The sequence below is a fragment of the Anomaloglossus baeobatrachus genome, chromosome 5, assembly GCF_048569485.1.
Source record: "Anomaloglossus baeobatrachus isolate aAnoBae1 chromosome 5, aAnoBae1.hap1, whole genome shotgun sequence".
NCBI classification, from domain to species: domain Eukaryota; kingdom Metazoa; phylum Chordata; class Amphibia; order Anura; family Aromobatidae; genus Anomaloglossus; species Anomaloglossus baeobatrachus.
In genome coordinates this window covers 205,781,665-205,795,141 of record NC_134357.1, presented here as the reverse complement: position 1 = coordinate 205,795,141, position 13,477 = coordinate 205,781,665, and the positions used below count along the sequence as shown (strand labels likewise).

General features: G+C 44.1%; 1 protein-coding gene across 4 annotated transcripts in view; it reads right to left on the bottom strand.

Annotated features, from left to right (window-relative positions):
• AP3M1 (adaptor related protein complex 3 subunit mu 1) overlaps positions 1–13,477 on the bottom strand; it is a 215,644-nt gene that overhangs the window by 149,942 nt on the left and 52,225 nt on the right. The window contains exon 1 of one of the 4 annotated variants that reach the window (XM_075347323.1): positions 3,912–3,929. The exons of the other annotated variants lie outside the window; for them this stretch is intronic. The gene's annotated coding sequence lies outside the window, so the exon portion shown is untranslated. Of the gene's footprint in view, positions 1–3,911; positions 3,930–13,477 lie in introns of those variants that run through there. 4 annotated transcript variants of the gene reach the window in all.

The following is a 13,477-nucleotide window of genomic DNA, read 5'->3' as shown; positions in this document are numbered from 1 at the left end:
GTGTTCCATCATTCTTTGAGTGATTCTATAAGAGAAGCTTTATAATAGGCCATCACATTAGGCGTACCCAGACCTCCCATTCCATATGGCAGATGCATAATCTTACTAGCAACTCTAGCTCTTTTATTACCCCAAATAAACTTATTGGTCATCGACTGCAGTTTTATCAAATATCTATATGGAATTTTAAGAGGGAGACACCTAAACATATACAGCAGCTTAGGAAGGAACGTCATCTTAAAGGATTGAATTCTCGCCATCCAAGATAGCGACAACTTCTCATACCTGCCTAGAGCCTGACCCAAGTTTTTGAGTAGGTGATCGAGATTGGATCTGATGAGGGAATGGGTTGGTGTCAAACGGATACCTAGATAAGGGATACTGTCTTCGCACCACTGGAAAGGAAAAGCTGCCTCCAAAATCCTTCTGGACCTTGCGGGTACATTAAATGGTAGTACTAAGGACTTAGTGGCATTCAATTTGTAATAAGACACCTCAGAAAAGGTCGACAGGGTGGACATCACTGCTGGAAAGGAATATTCAAGGTTAGTACATGATATTATTACATCATCCGCATATAGACCCAATTTATGTTCATGCTCCCCTACCCTTATACCAGTTATGTTCGGGTTCACCCTAATTGCCTCCGCCAGAGGTTCCACCACCAGAGCAAAAACAATAGGGGACAGCGGGCACCCCTGGCGGGTGCCATTGGTTATAGAAAATTTTAATGAGCGAAAACCCGAGGCTAGAACTGAAGCATTTGGGTGAGAGTACAAGGCCAAAACAGATGACTTAATTCTTCCTTCAAAACCAAATTTCATAAGCACTCTTTCCAGATATCCCCAGTGCACCCTATCAAAGGCCTTTTCGGCGTCGAGTGACAAGAATACACCAGGGACACCCGACTTCTCCATCACCCCAATTAAATCCAGCATCCGCCTGGTGCCATCTTTGGATTGCCTGCCCGCCACAAAACCCACCTGATCCGGGGCTACCAAGGAGGGGATTATTTTATGGAGTCTGGTGGATACCATTTTTGAGCAAATTTTTAAATCACAGTTGAGCAATGAAATTGGTCTGAAATTCCCAGGGGTATCTGCCGTTTTCCCCGGTTTGGGTATTGTAGTGATAACTGCTTCTAGGTTCTCTGAGGAAATAGTCCCGGCCATTTGCCACAAATTAAAGGTCTTTAGTAAAAAAGGGGCTAGAATAGAGGCAAATTGCTGATAATATTCATAGGGAAGCCCATCCGGGCCTGGGGCTGAGTTTCGTTTAGAAGCTCTAATGGTGTCCAAAATTTCCTGTATAGTAAAGGGAAGATTTAAAGATTCTAATTGCCGGTCTGAGACCCGAGGCAATTCCAGACCGTCCAAAAACTCCTGAATTTTTTCCGGTGTTGGCTGAGGGGTTTGCGGGTCATCCCTTAAATTGTACAGGGCAGCATAATACTTGGCAAAGGCGTCTGCTATCCCATTAGGGTGCCTTATAAGTGATCCGTCGGGGCCCTTCAAAAATTCAATTTTAGATTTAATTTCCCGTTTTTTTGTTCTTCTAGCTAGTAAGGTGCTGGCTCTATCCCCCATCGCATAAAAAGTTGATTTACTCTTTTTAAGATTATGTTCATATCTATACAACAGGAGGGATCGCAGTTGAAACCTGCAAGTAAGAATTTCCTTGGACAGTGTAGACGACGGGGAGGCCTTGTTAATAGTTTCTAAGTGTTGAATATGGGCTATAATTTCTTTAATTTCTGCTTCTCTTTGCTTTTTCAAGAATGATGCAGTTTTTAAAAACTGCCCTCTAATAACTGATTTGTGTGCAGCCCATAAGGTCTCGTCAGAGACCTCCCCATTGTCATGTCCAAAGTATTCCAACAGGCCTGCCACAACCTCCTCCTGAACGTTCTTTTGGTTCAGTAAACTAGTATTAAGTCTCCACTGAGGCACCATAAATCCACTAGTAGAGTCCTGTACAACCAAAGTTATCGGAGCATGATCCGACCATGTTATCAGACCCACTTCAGCACCCGTACACTTGTGAACAGTCTTACTATCCGTCAGGAAGAAGTCGATCCTGCTGTACGACCGATGCCTTGGGGAAAAGAAAGTATAGTCCCTTTCCGATGCATGAAGGTATCTCCATATGTCATGTAGATGAAACTCTGCGACCAACTGTTTCAGTTCCTTTCCTGACTTAGCGGACCCCGCCGAGCAGTCCATAGATCGAAGAACTGGAGTGTTAAAGTCCCCGCAGATTATCTCTGACCCCTGTGCGGTGCTCCTAAACATCTGGAAAAATTTCCGGGCAAATGTTAGTTGAGATGAGTTTGGAGCGTAAATCGATGCCAAGGTATACAAAAGCCCATTCAGGAGGCACTTTAGAATAATATATCTCCCGTCTGCACCATAGGTTACATCAATCATTTTGAAAGCCACAGAGTTTTTAATCAGGAAAGCCACTCCTCCTTTTTTTTTTTTTAGAGTCATTTGCAAAGAACATATGTGGAAATCTTGGATGTAGTAGCCTTTTATTGTCATCAGTAAGAAGGTGAGTTTCTTGAATACATGCTATATCACATTTGGATGCTATAACTTCTCTCCACAGCATGGATCTTTTTGCAGGAGAATTGAGACCCTTCACATTGAGAGACAGAAACTTAATACTCATGATGGATCCCAGAAAGGACGATGTTTCCAGGCAGGCCGACTGAGAGGCATAGGGCAGGCAGAGGCAGGCAAGGAGGACCAGTTAGGGACGGTGCACGGGTGGAGGGAAAAAACAACAAAAACAAAAAAACTTGAATACTTCAGCTTCATCCTTACCGGACAGCTGGGAAGTACTTGCTCGCCATAGGCGAGAACAACAGAGGGCTTAAGTGACATCACAGGTCACATGAGAGCTACACACGCCTGCGGCTGGCGAGACTCCCTCAAGCTGGTTCCCACTCAGGATTGATCTTTTTCTTCTGAGCATCCCCCTGCTCCCGGCGTGAGTCTGAGTGCATTGTAAGGGGTAATCCCCAGGACTCAAGTAGTTTGCTCAGTTGAGGAGGGGACTGGCATACATGTGTTTTAGAATCCCTGAAGATAATCAGTTTCACCGGGAATCCCCATTTATAGTGTATGTCATGCTCCCTCAGGATTCTGGAGAACTGGGAAAATTCTCTTCTTTTTGCCAGAGTTGCAGCAGACAGGTCCGGGAACACCTTTAAATTCATCTGGGAGGATAGGGTTATCCCTCAGTATCTGGAGCACTGCTTCCTTTGTTTTATAAAAATGCAGTCGTGCCAGCGTGTCCCTGGGCAGAGTGGGGTCGATACCTTTAGGTTTAGGGATTCTATGTATTCTATCCACTATGAGATCTCTTTCTGTGTGTTCTGGGAGCAGTAGTTGGAGAAACTTGTGAAAGAAATCTGGCAGCTCTTTATCAGCTACTGACACAGGAATGCCCCTAATTTTAAGATTGTTCCTTCTGGATCTGTCTTCCAGATCCCCAAGCTTGTTTTTCAGTATTCTCACCTCCTCCTCTAGTGCTGTGTTAGCATCAATCGGATCATTGTGTGACTGAGCAAGTTCGGCCATTTTAGACTCCACATGGTCTGTACCGTCCCCCAGTGATTTGATTTCCTCCTTAACTTCTTTAATCATGTTCTTAAGATCCCTGAAATCCTCCTGCAGTGATGACTTCAGAGAACTGAGCATGGCTTGCAGCCTTTCCTCTGTGAGAGGAGTGCCTGTGACACTGCTTCCCAACCCTGTCTCTTCCTGGTGTAAGGGAGACACTGCAACAACAGACATCTTCTGAGGAGAGGGGATCCCCTATCCCTGGGATAAAAGTCAGTAAGCTTGGCCGGGGGGCAGATTTCCGGGGTCTACCCTTTGGCATACTGTGCAGGGGGGATTACTCACTGTTTCAGAGGAGAGTTCTCAGCGATTTGAAGCAGCTTTGAGCCAGTTTGTACAGCCACAGCACAGAGCTTCCCTCTTAAGCAGCCATTGCCTTCAGCATGCAGGCCACACCCTGCACAGCTGTATTTAAAGGGAGTCTGTCAGCAGCTTTTTGCCACCTCATCTGAGAGAAGCATGATGTAGACAAACAGATTCTGAATTTAAGGGCTCGTGCGCACGTTGCGTACTTACATGCATTTACGCTGCGTATAGCACTGCAGCGTAAATGCATGCGTCCTACATCCCCTGCACAATCTATGTAGATTGTGCATAATCCGTGCGCACATTGCTTTTTTGAACGCAGCGATTTGGATGCCAAAATTTTGACCCAAATCCGTGCGTACAAAAATGCAGCATGTCAATTAATTTGTGCGCTTTGGATGCTGCTCCCACTCTGTCTATGGTGGGGACAGCAGCCATAGCGCATGAATTCAGCATTTATTCTGCTGAAACACTGCATCCATTACGTAGTGTTTCTGCAGGGATTTGAAGAGCACATGTGCTGTCAAATCGCTGCAGAAATTTCAGCAGGTACGTGCAAACATAGCCTAACGATGTATCACTTAGTTTACTGGATGCAGCGGTTCTAGAGTTTTTAGATTTAGCAATGCAGCAGAGCGGAGAAAGCTGCCCCACCCAAACCAGGCTCCTTATATACAATGTCTATAGACAGTGTGCCGCTAATCACATTAGGGGCGTGCTGGACTAGCAGACCTCTAGCTGACCTAGTCCAGCAATGATAATTTGCTCAAACAAAAACAAACACTGCAGGTAAACAACCACACAAATGCATCAAACCTTAGAAAGCTGCCCCACCCAAACCAGGCTCCTTATATATAATTTATATAGACAGTGTGCGGCTAATCACATTAGGAGCATGCTGGACTAGCAGACCTCTAGCTGACCTAGTCCAGCAATGATAATCTGAACAAGCAAAAACACTGTGCACAGTGTGATGAGAGGCATCCCTAAAAATCTGGGTGTTAACCCTTACAGCATGCCGACTTCAGATTACATAGCAAAAACCAGCTGACAAATTCCCTTTAATGTGTAGCAGCCACTGAAGGACTGCTCCTATTCAAATTAACAGCGCCTGATCTACAGTTCTCAGCAGCAATTACTACACATTGAACGGAGCTGTGCTGTTCAGCTCCATTTAAGATTTACATCCAGGTGCCACTAATACCAGCTGATTGGTGTGGGTGCCAGAGATATGAGAAAGGTTTTCTATGCACAGACAACCCCACTTTTTTTCTAAATTATATATAAATTGCACAGTAGCTGTTTCAGTCTTTCAGATTTGTAATCTAGTGTATATATATATATATACCGTATGATGTCAGTCACCATAGTACAGCCATCAGGTGAGCCTATTACAGGGCTCCTTCAGAGCTTACGTGACCTGAGATATAAGACTCATAAAACCAAATCTTATCGTCTGTCCAGTATCAACCTTTGACACTCCTGTAAGTGTGCCCAATAATGACTAAAAATAAGGATTAACAAAGAACAAATTAACGAGAGGGTTAATGAGCAACTATTCACACAGTTGTATATTAAGAGACAATATAAGACATAAAATATATCTATCTATATATGGGTAAATCTTACATGAAAAAGTATGAACTAAAAAGTAATATACAGTGCTGTTCAAAAGGTTTGGGCAGGTATGGATAAAATGCTGCAGAGTAGGAATGCGGTAAAAATAAAAACAAACTCTGAATAATTCTATCTATTAACGCAATTCAAATTAAATGCAGAGATGTAAATCACATCAATATTTGGTGTGACGTCCTCTGACTTCATCAATTCTTCTAGGTATAATTTCACAAAGTCAGGGAATTTGTAGGCCTAGTCAGATGTATGAGTAACAAATGATACCAAACAGGCAATGACCATTATTTTCATATGTAGACACAGTCATTGAAAAAGCCTCCCATTATTTTTTTTTTACATTAAATGTGTTTATATGTGCATGTAATGTAGTAGGAGTGCATTAATAACTCACCTACCTCTGCTCACTCACTGATGTCCAATTCCGTTACAACCGCTCTGCAGACTCTCTGGGTCACACTGTGTTCTCTATGACCCAGAAGTGACTTTTAGGGCTAGGAAGTAAGACGGCCAAGTAAAACGGCCCAAGTGAAATGCAAAAAAAAAAATGTAAATTATATATATATATATATATATATATATATATATATTATATTATATTTATATATATATATTATATTATATATATTATATATATATATATATATATATATATATATATATATATATATATATATATATATAATATATATATCGCATTCCACTCAGACCCATGTTACTCTATGGGACCATACCCATCTGTGATTATTCGCTCATCCCTAATCGGACCAAGAAAACAGTCGCAGTATACTGCGGATGGATTCCGATCCGTATTCACTCGCACCCATATAAGTCTATTGGTGCAAGTGACACATCGCACTGAACTTGGATCATACCGGAGTTCAGTGCGTTAATTGCATCAGCTGATAATGGAGGAGATTGGGAGATTAGTCCCTCCCTCTCGTCCACAGCACCCGCCCTTTCCTCCACAGCTGTGATCCGATCGCAGGATCAGATCAAAGTCGCATGACACTCTGCTTACACTCGCAGCACAGCAGGAGTCAAGGGTCATTAGCATATTGCATCAGATGCACTCGCATTCATGCCATACGCTCATGTGGCCCCAGCCTTCCAATAAGGCTATGAAGCATCAGAACGATGCTCAGAACGACTTTCATTAGGCATCAGATCTACTTGCAGCTCACAAAGACAAGTACAATCTGATAAAACATCAGGTTGCACTCGCACCATAAAACTATGAGGCAGTATCCATCTGCTATTTTTTTCTCATGCCATATCACATACAAACATATATATATATATATACTATATATACAGTACAGACCAAATGTTTGGACACCTTCTCATTCAAAGAGTTTTCTATATTTTCATGAGTCTGAAAATTGTAGATTCACATTGAAGGCATCAAAACTATGAATTAACACATGTGCTATGCAATTAACACATTTTTGTTAAGTAACAACTGAAAATATGTCTTATATTTTAGGTTCTTCCAAGTAGCCACCTTTTGCTTTGATTACTGCTTTGCACACTCTTGGCATTCTGTTGATGAGTTTCAAGAGGTAGTCACCGGAAATGGTTTTCACTTCACAGGTGTGCCCTGTCAGGTTTAATAAGTGGGATTTCTTGCCTTTTAAATGGGGTCGGGACCATCAGTTGTGTTGTGCAGACGTCTTGTGGATACACAGCTGATAGTCCTACTGAATAGACTGTTAGAATTTGTGTTATGGCAAGAAAAAAGCAGCTAAGTAAAGAAAAACAAGTGGCCATCATTACTTTAAGAAATGAAGGTCAGTCAGTCCGAAAAATTGGGAAAACTTTGAAAGTGTCCCCAAGTGCAGTGGCAAAAACCATCAAACGCTACAAACAAACTGGCTCATATGAGGACCGCTCCAGGAAAGGAAGACCAAAAGTCACCTCTGCTGCGGAGGATAAGTTTATCCAAGTCACCAGCCTCAGAAATCGCAGGTTAACAGCAGCTCAGATTAAAGACCAGGTCAATGCCACACAGAGTTCTAGTAGCAGACACATCTCTAGATCAACTGTTAAGAGAAGACTTTGTGCAGCAGGCCTTCATGGTAAAATAGCTGCTAGGAAACCACTGCTAAGGACAGGCAACAAGCAGAAGAGACTTTTTTGGGCTAAAGAACACAAGGAATGGACATTAGACCAGTGGAAATCTGTGCTTTGGTCTGACGAGCCCAAATTTGAGATCTTTGGATCCAACCACCGTGTATTTGTGCGACGCAGAAAAGGTAAACGGATGGATTCTACATGCCTGGTTCCCACCGTGAAGCATGGAGGAGGAGGTGTGATGGTGTGGGGGTGCTTTGCTGGTGACACTGTTTTGGATTTATTCAAAATTGAAGGCATACTGAACCAGCATGGCTACCACAGCATCTTGCAGCGGCATGCTATTCCATCCGGTTTGTGTTTAGTTGGACCATCGTTTATTTTTCAACAGGACAATGACCCCAAAAACAACTCCAGGCTGTGAAAGGGCTATTTGACTTAGAAGGAGAGTGATGGGGTGCTACGCCAGATGACCTGGCCTACACAGTCACCAGACCTGAACCCAATCGAGATGGTTTAGGGTGAGCTGGACCGCAGAGTGAAGGCAAAAGGAACAACAAGACTGTTGGAAGACCATTTCCAGTGACTACCTCTTAAAGCTCATCAAGAAAATGCCAAGAGAGTGCAAAGCAGTAATCAAAGCAAAAGGTGGCTTCTTTGTAGAACTTAGAATATAAGACATATTTTCGGTTGTTTCACACTTTTTTGTTAAGTATTTCATTCCACATGTGTTCATTCATAGTTTTGATGCCTTCAATGTGAATGTACAATTTTCAGAGTCATGAGAATAAAGAAAACTCTTTGAATGAGAAGGTGTGTCAACACTTTCGGTCTGTACTGTATATATATGAAAAAAAACCAAAACAACTTAATAGAATAAAAGGGCTTCTTTAAGTGAAACAAACAGGAGACCTAAAAATTGGTTGAGGAAAAGCGAAACTCTTCTACAAAAGGTGAGGTAATAGAAGACAGTTTCATGTCCCAACTCCTATACCATGGAAAGCAACAAGATGACAAAGTAGTTATACTGCATCAGCAAGGTCTCTCCGAGGTAAAGCTATCCAAGTAGACCAGGGTCTCAAGATGTGCTGTTTAAGCGCTTTTGAAGAAGCACCGAGAAATGGACATTGAGGACTGTGTGATCAGCCAAGGCAATATAGTTCAGCAAATGATGGCCACAAATGGCTGGGTCCCATAAAACTGATGCTGTGCACACAAGTCTGAAGGATGGGCATGATGGAGTATGATGTGCCTAATTCATTAAAGTGAGCAGCTTATCAATGGCATGCACCTTGCCAGAAATATAAGGCTATGTGCCCACGTAGAGTATTTTCATGCAGCTACGCTGTGTTCTGCACCGCAGCGTAACTGAATGAGTCCTGCGTCCCCAGCACACTCTATGAAGATTGTGCTTAATCCATGCCCACGTGGCGTATTAGAACGAAGCGCTTCGGCTCCTGCCGAAGCGCTGCATTCTAAAAAGCAACATGTCACTTGTTTTTTTATGCGCTTTGTATGCAGGTCCCGCTCTGTCTATGGGAGAGGCTGCATCCAGAGCTCATGAAATCGGCTTTTCATTACGGACTATTTCGGCAGCGATTTGAAGCGCACGTGTGCTGTTCAAATCGCTGCAGAAATTTCTGGGCACATAGCCTTACTGTAGTCAGGGACCAGAGTACATTTCTGGCATAAGAGCGGAGTAACTTGTGAATGATGACAGACTGGCTGTAAAATGCCCCATTCTCTTCCCTCTTTAGTTGATCTGGTCAGGAGTGGAGAGAGAACACTAAGGCTATGTTCACACAGGGCGTTTTTTGCAGCATTTTTTTTGCAGCATTTTTTTTGCATGGTTTTTGCCTTGGCTTTATGCAACTCCATGCTAATAAAACGCTGCCTTCAAAGTTCCAGCAAAGTCTGAGATTCAAGAAATCTCATGCACACACAAAACACCTGTGGGTTTTTTCCTGACAGAAATGTCAGACCGCGTGGTATTTGCTGCGTTTTTGAAGGAATGAGCATGTCAATTATTTCAGCCCTTTTTCCTGCGGTCTTTCACCAATACGATTCAAAGAGGAAGTGCAAAACCGTAGGTTATTTCCTGCCAAGAGAAAAAAAATTGCTGCAGAAAAAAGCACATCAAAAACGCCCAGTGTGAACAAATTCTAAGGCTGTGTGCACACGTTGAGTTAGTCGTTGTAGATTTGGTGCAGTTTAATCGTGCAGTTTGTTGCCCAAATCTGCATGTCTATCCATATCCCAGCAAAGTCAATAAGCTGTGCGCACGTTGCTTCTCTTTTGCTGTTTTGAGCGCAGAAAAAAATCTGCATCATGTCAATTGTTCATGCATGTTTTCCTGTGATTTTTAGCCTTTCCAGGCATTGATTTAACAAAAAAAAAAAAAATATGGGAAAAAAACAAACAAAAACCCCTAAACCAAAACCATACGGTTTTTAGTGCGTTTTTTCTGCCACAAGGTACACTACAGTTCAAAATGTTGCGGTCACCCAGACAATTTTGTCTTTTACATGAAAAATCCTACTTTTATTTATTAAATGAGTTGCATAATGAATAGAAAATATAATCCAGACATTGACGAGGTTAGAAATAAGGATTTTTACTTGAAATAATAATTTTCTCCTTCACACTTCGCTTTTGGCACAGAATGCTTCTTTGCAGCAATTACAGCTCTGCAGACTTTTGGCATTCTAGCTGTTCATTTGCGGAGGTAATCTGGAGATATTTCGCCCCATGCTTCCTGAAGCCCTGCCACAAGTTAGATTGGCTTGATGGGCACTTTTTGCATAATATACGGTCAAGCTGCTACCACAACAGCTCAATAGTAGAGATGAGCCAACCTCTAGAGGCTCGAGTTCGGTTCGTCGAACGAAGCCAGCTATCCAGTTCGGTTCGGCGAGCCGTTCGACGAACCTCTCGAACCCCATAGAAAACAATGGGAAGCAATCACAAACACATAAAAACACATAGAAAACACCTTCAAAAGTGTCCAAAAAGTGACAACTCACAAGACAACACAAACACATAGGAAAGTGACAAGGAGAAATACTCATGCGAAAACAAAACAGCTGGACGAGGAAAAAGAGGACGAGACACAGATATAGGCATGGCACGCCCTTCTAAAATCATGTAAAACACAGCAATGGGACTCCAAGCGGAGTCTCCCTTTTTTCCAAAAATTGGGCCCCACAGACACCCCTTCAGTGGCAGCACTTGTGCCCCAGTTGTACACTCCACAGGTAGATTTGCATCAACCACATTAAAAGATACACCAGCCTTAACTATCCTCGGGATGATACCGGGGTAGGTAGCAAAGTCTTTGCTGAACTATGACTTGTTCATCTTGGCTCGTTTTTCAAAACACAGCAAGGGGACTCCAAGCGGAGTCTCAATTTCTTACCAAAAATTGGGTCCCACAGACACCACTTCAGTGGCATCACTTGTGCCCCAGTTGCAAACTGGACAGGTTGATTTGCATCAAACACTGTCAAAAAAACGCCAGCCTTTACGCTCTCCAGGATAACACAGGGGTAGTAAAGTCCTTGCGGATCCACATTGTCACTGGACAGACGCGTGCGCTTATCTGTCAGCACACACCAGCAGCACTGAAGACACGTTCAGAGACAACGCTGGCTGCGGGACACGACAAGATCTCCAAGGTGTAAGTGGCGAGCTCAGGGCATTTATCAAGATTTGAAGCCCAAAATGAGCAAGGCTCCAGTTGCAAAGTCATGGCATCGATGTTCATTTGGAGATACTCCTGTATCATCCTCTCCAGCCGTTGACTATGTGTCAGACTTCTTGTCTCTTGTGGCCTAGCATTGGATGGTCTAAATAAATTATGAAACAATTCCATAAAATTGCTGTTACCACCAGATACGGTGTTGCTGGTACGGTTTGACTGATCATGACGAGACAGTCCCATGCTTGGCAAGTGACAACTGGGAGATTCACTCCGTGCACCACTGGCGTTTGGTGGAAAAGCCAAGCTAAGATTGAATGACAGCTTCAGCTGATACTCCTGCATACGTGCATCCCTTTCTATGGCTGTAATTATTTCACCAAATTTGGACTTGTACCGGGGGATCTAATAGTGTGGCAACCCAGTAGTCATCATCACTTCTAATTTTGACAATCAGAGGGTCATGTTGTAGGTAGTGCAGCAAGAAGGCGCTCATGTGTCTTGTGCGTCCATGCGGACCAAGTCCTCGCTGTTTGTGGCGTAGAGGTGTTAACCGTGCTTTCTTCCTCTGACATCTCCCCCCAACCTCGTTCAACCGAAATTTGACCAAGGTCTCCCTCATCCGCTGAGTCTTCCATGTCCATCGTGAGTTCGTCCTCCATTTCTTCATGGTCTCCTGCACCTTCCTTAACATTTTGGCTGCTACCATGCACCCTTGTTAATCCCTCTCCCCCACCGTCCCATGCCTGCCGCCTTGGTGATGATGAACGTCTGGTCCTTGTAGATGTTGGTATCCCTTGCGCATATGAAGCCTCCTGTTCTTCCTTCTCTTCCTCTTGTCCCACCCCTTGACTCCGAATAGTGTTTAGCGTGTGCTCCAGCATGTAAATGATTGGAATTGTCATGCTGATAATGGCATTGATAGCGCTAAACATATTCGTCGCCATGTCGAAACTGTGCAGAAGGGTGCATAGGTCCTTGATCTGAGACCACTCCAGCAGCGTGATCTGCCCCACCTCTGCATCTCGTTGGCCCAGGCTATACGTCATAACGTATTGCACCAGGGCTCGGCGATGTTGCCACAGTCGCTGTAACATGTGGAGAGTCGAATTCAAGCATGTCGATAAATCGCATTTCAGGCAATGAACCGGCAGACCGAAAGACTTCTGGAGCGATGCAAGTCGGTCAGCTGCGGCGGTTGAACGGCGGAAGTGAGCAGAGAGTGACCATGCCCTGTGCAGAAGCCCATCTAGGCCGGGATAGTGGGTTAAAAATTGCTGGACAACAAGGTTCAACACGTGAGCCATACAAGGCACGTGTGTCACCTTGCCCCGGTGAAGGGCCGCACCCAGGTTTGCAGCATTGTTGCACACGGCCTTCCCTGGCTGCAGGTTGAGTGGAGACAACCATTTACGAATCTCGGACCGCAGAGCTGACCACAACTCATCCGCTGTGTGACCCTTATTTCCAAGATATTTCAAGGTAAAGACCGCCTAATGCCATTGAGCTCTGCTGCCAGCATAGTAAGGAGGTGTGCGCGATTCCTTGTGCACAGTTACAACGCAGGTGGCCTGACCAGGCAGGCTTGGGGCAGAGGTGCAGGACCCAGACGAGGTTGAGGAGGCAGAAGCAGTGGAGGAACTTCAACATACAGAGGATTGACGCAAAAGTCTTGGGGACGGGCAAGACTTGTTCAGCAGACCCTTCTCCATCTATCACCATAGTTACCCAGTGCCCAGTCAGCGACATGTAACGCCCCTGTCCATGCTTACTGGTCCAAGTATCGGTGGTGAAATGCACCCTGTCACACACAGAGTTTCTCAAGGAAGTGGTGATGTTGTGTGCGACATGCTGGTGTAGCGCAGGCACACCTTTCTTGGAGAAGTAGTGGCGAGTGGGCATCTGGTACTGGGGCACTGCGACTGACATAAGGTCTCAAAAATCCTCTGTGTCCACCAGGCGGAAAGGCAGCATTTCGGTAGCCAAGAGCTTACAGAGGGATAAAGTCAACCTCTTAGCTTTGTCATGGCTCGGAGGAAATGGCCTTTTATTTGTCCACATCTGAGGGACAGAGATCTGGCTGCTGTGTGGAGACGGTGGTGAGTAGGGTGTCCCTGGAAAAATGCAGGTCTGTGAGGAAAGT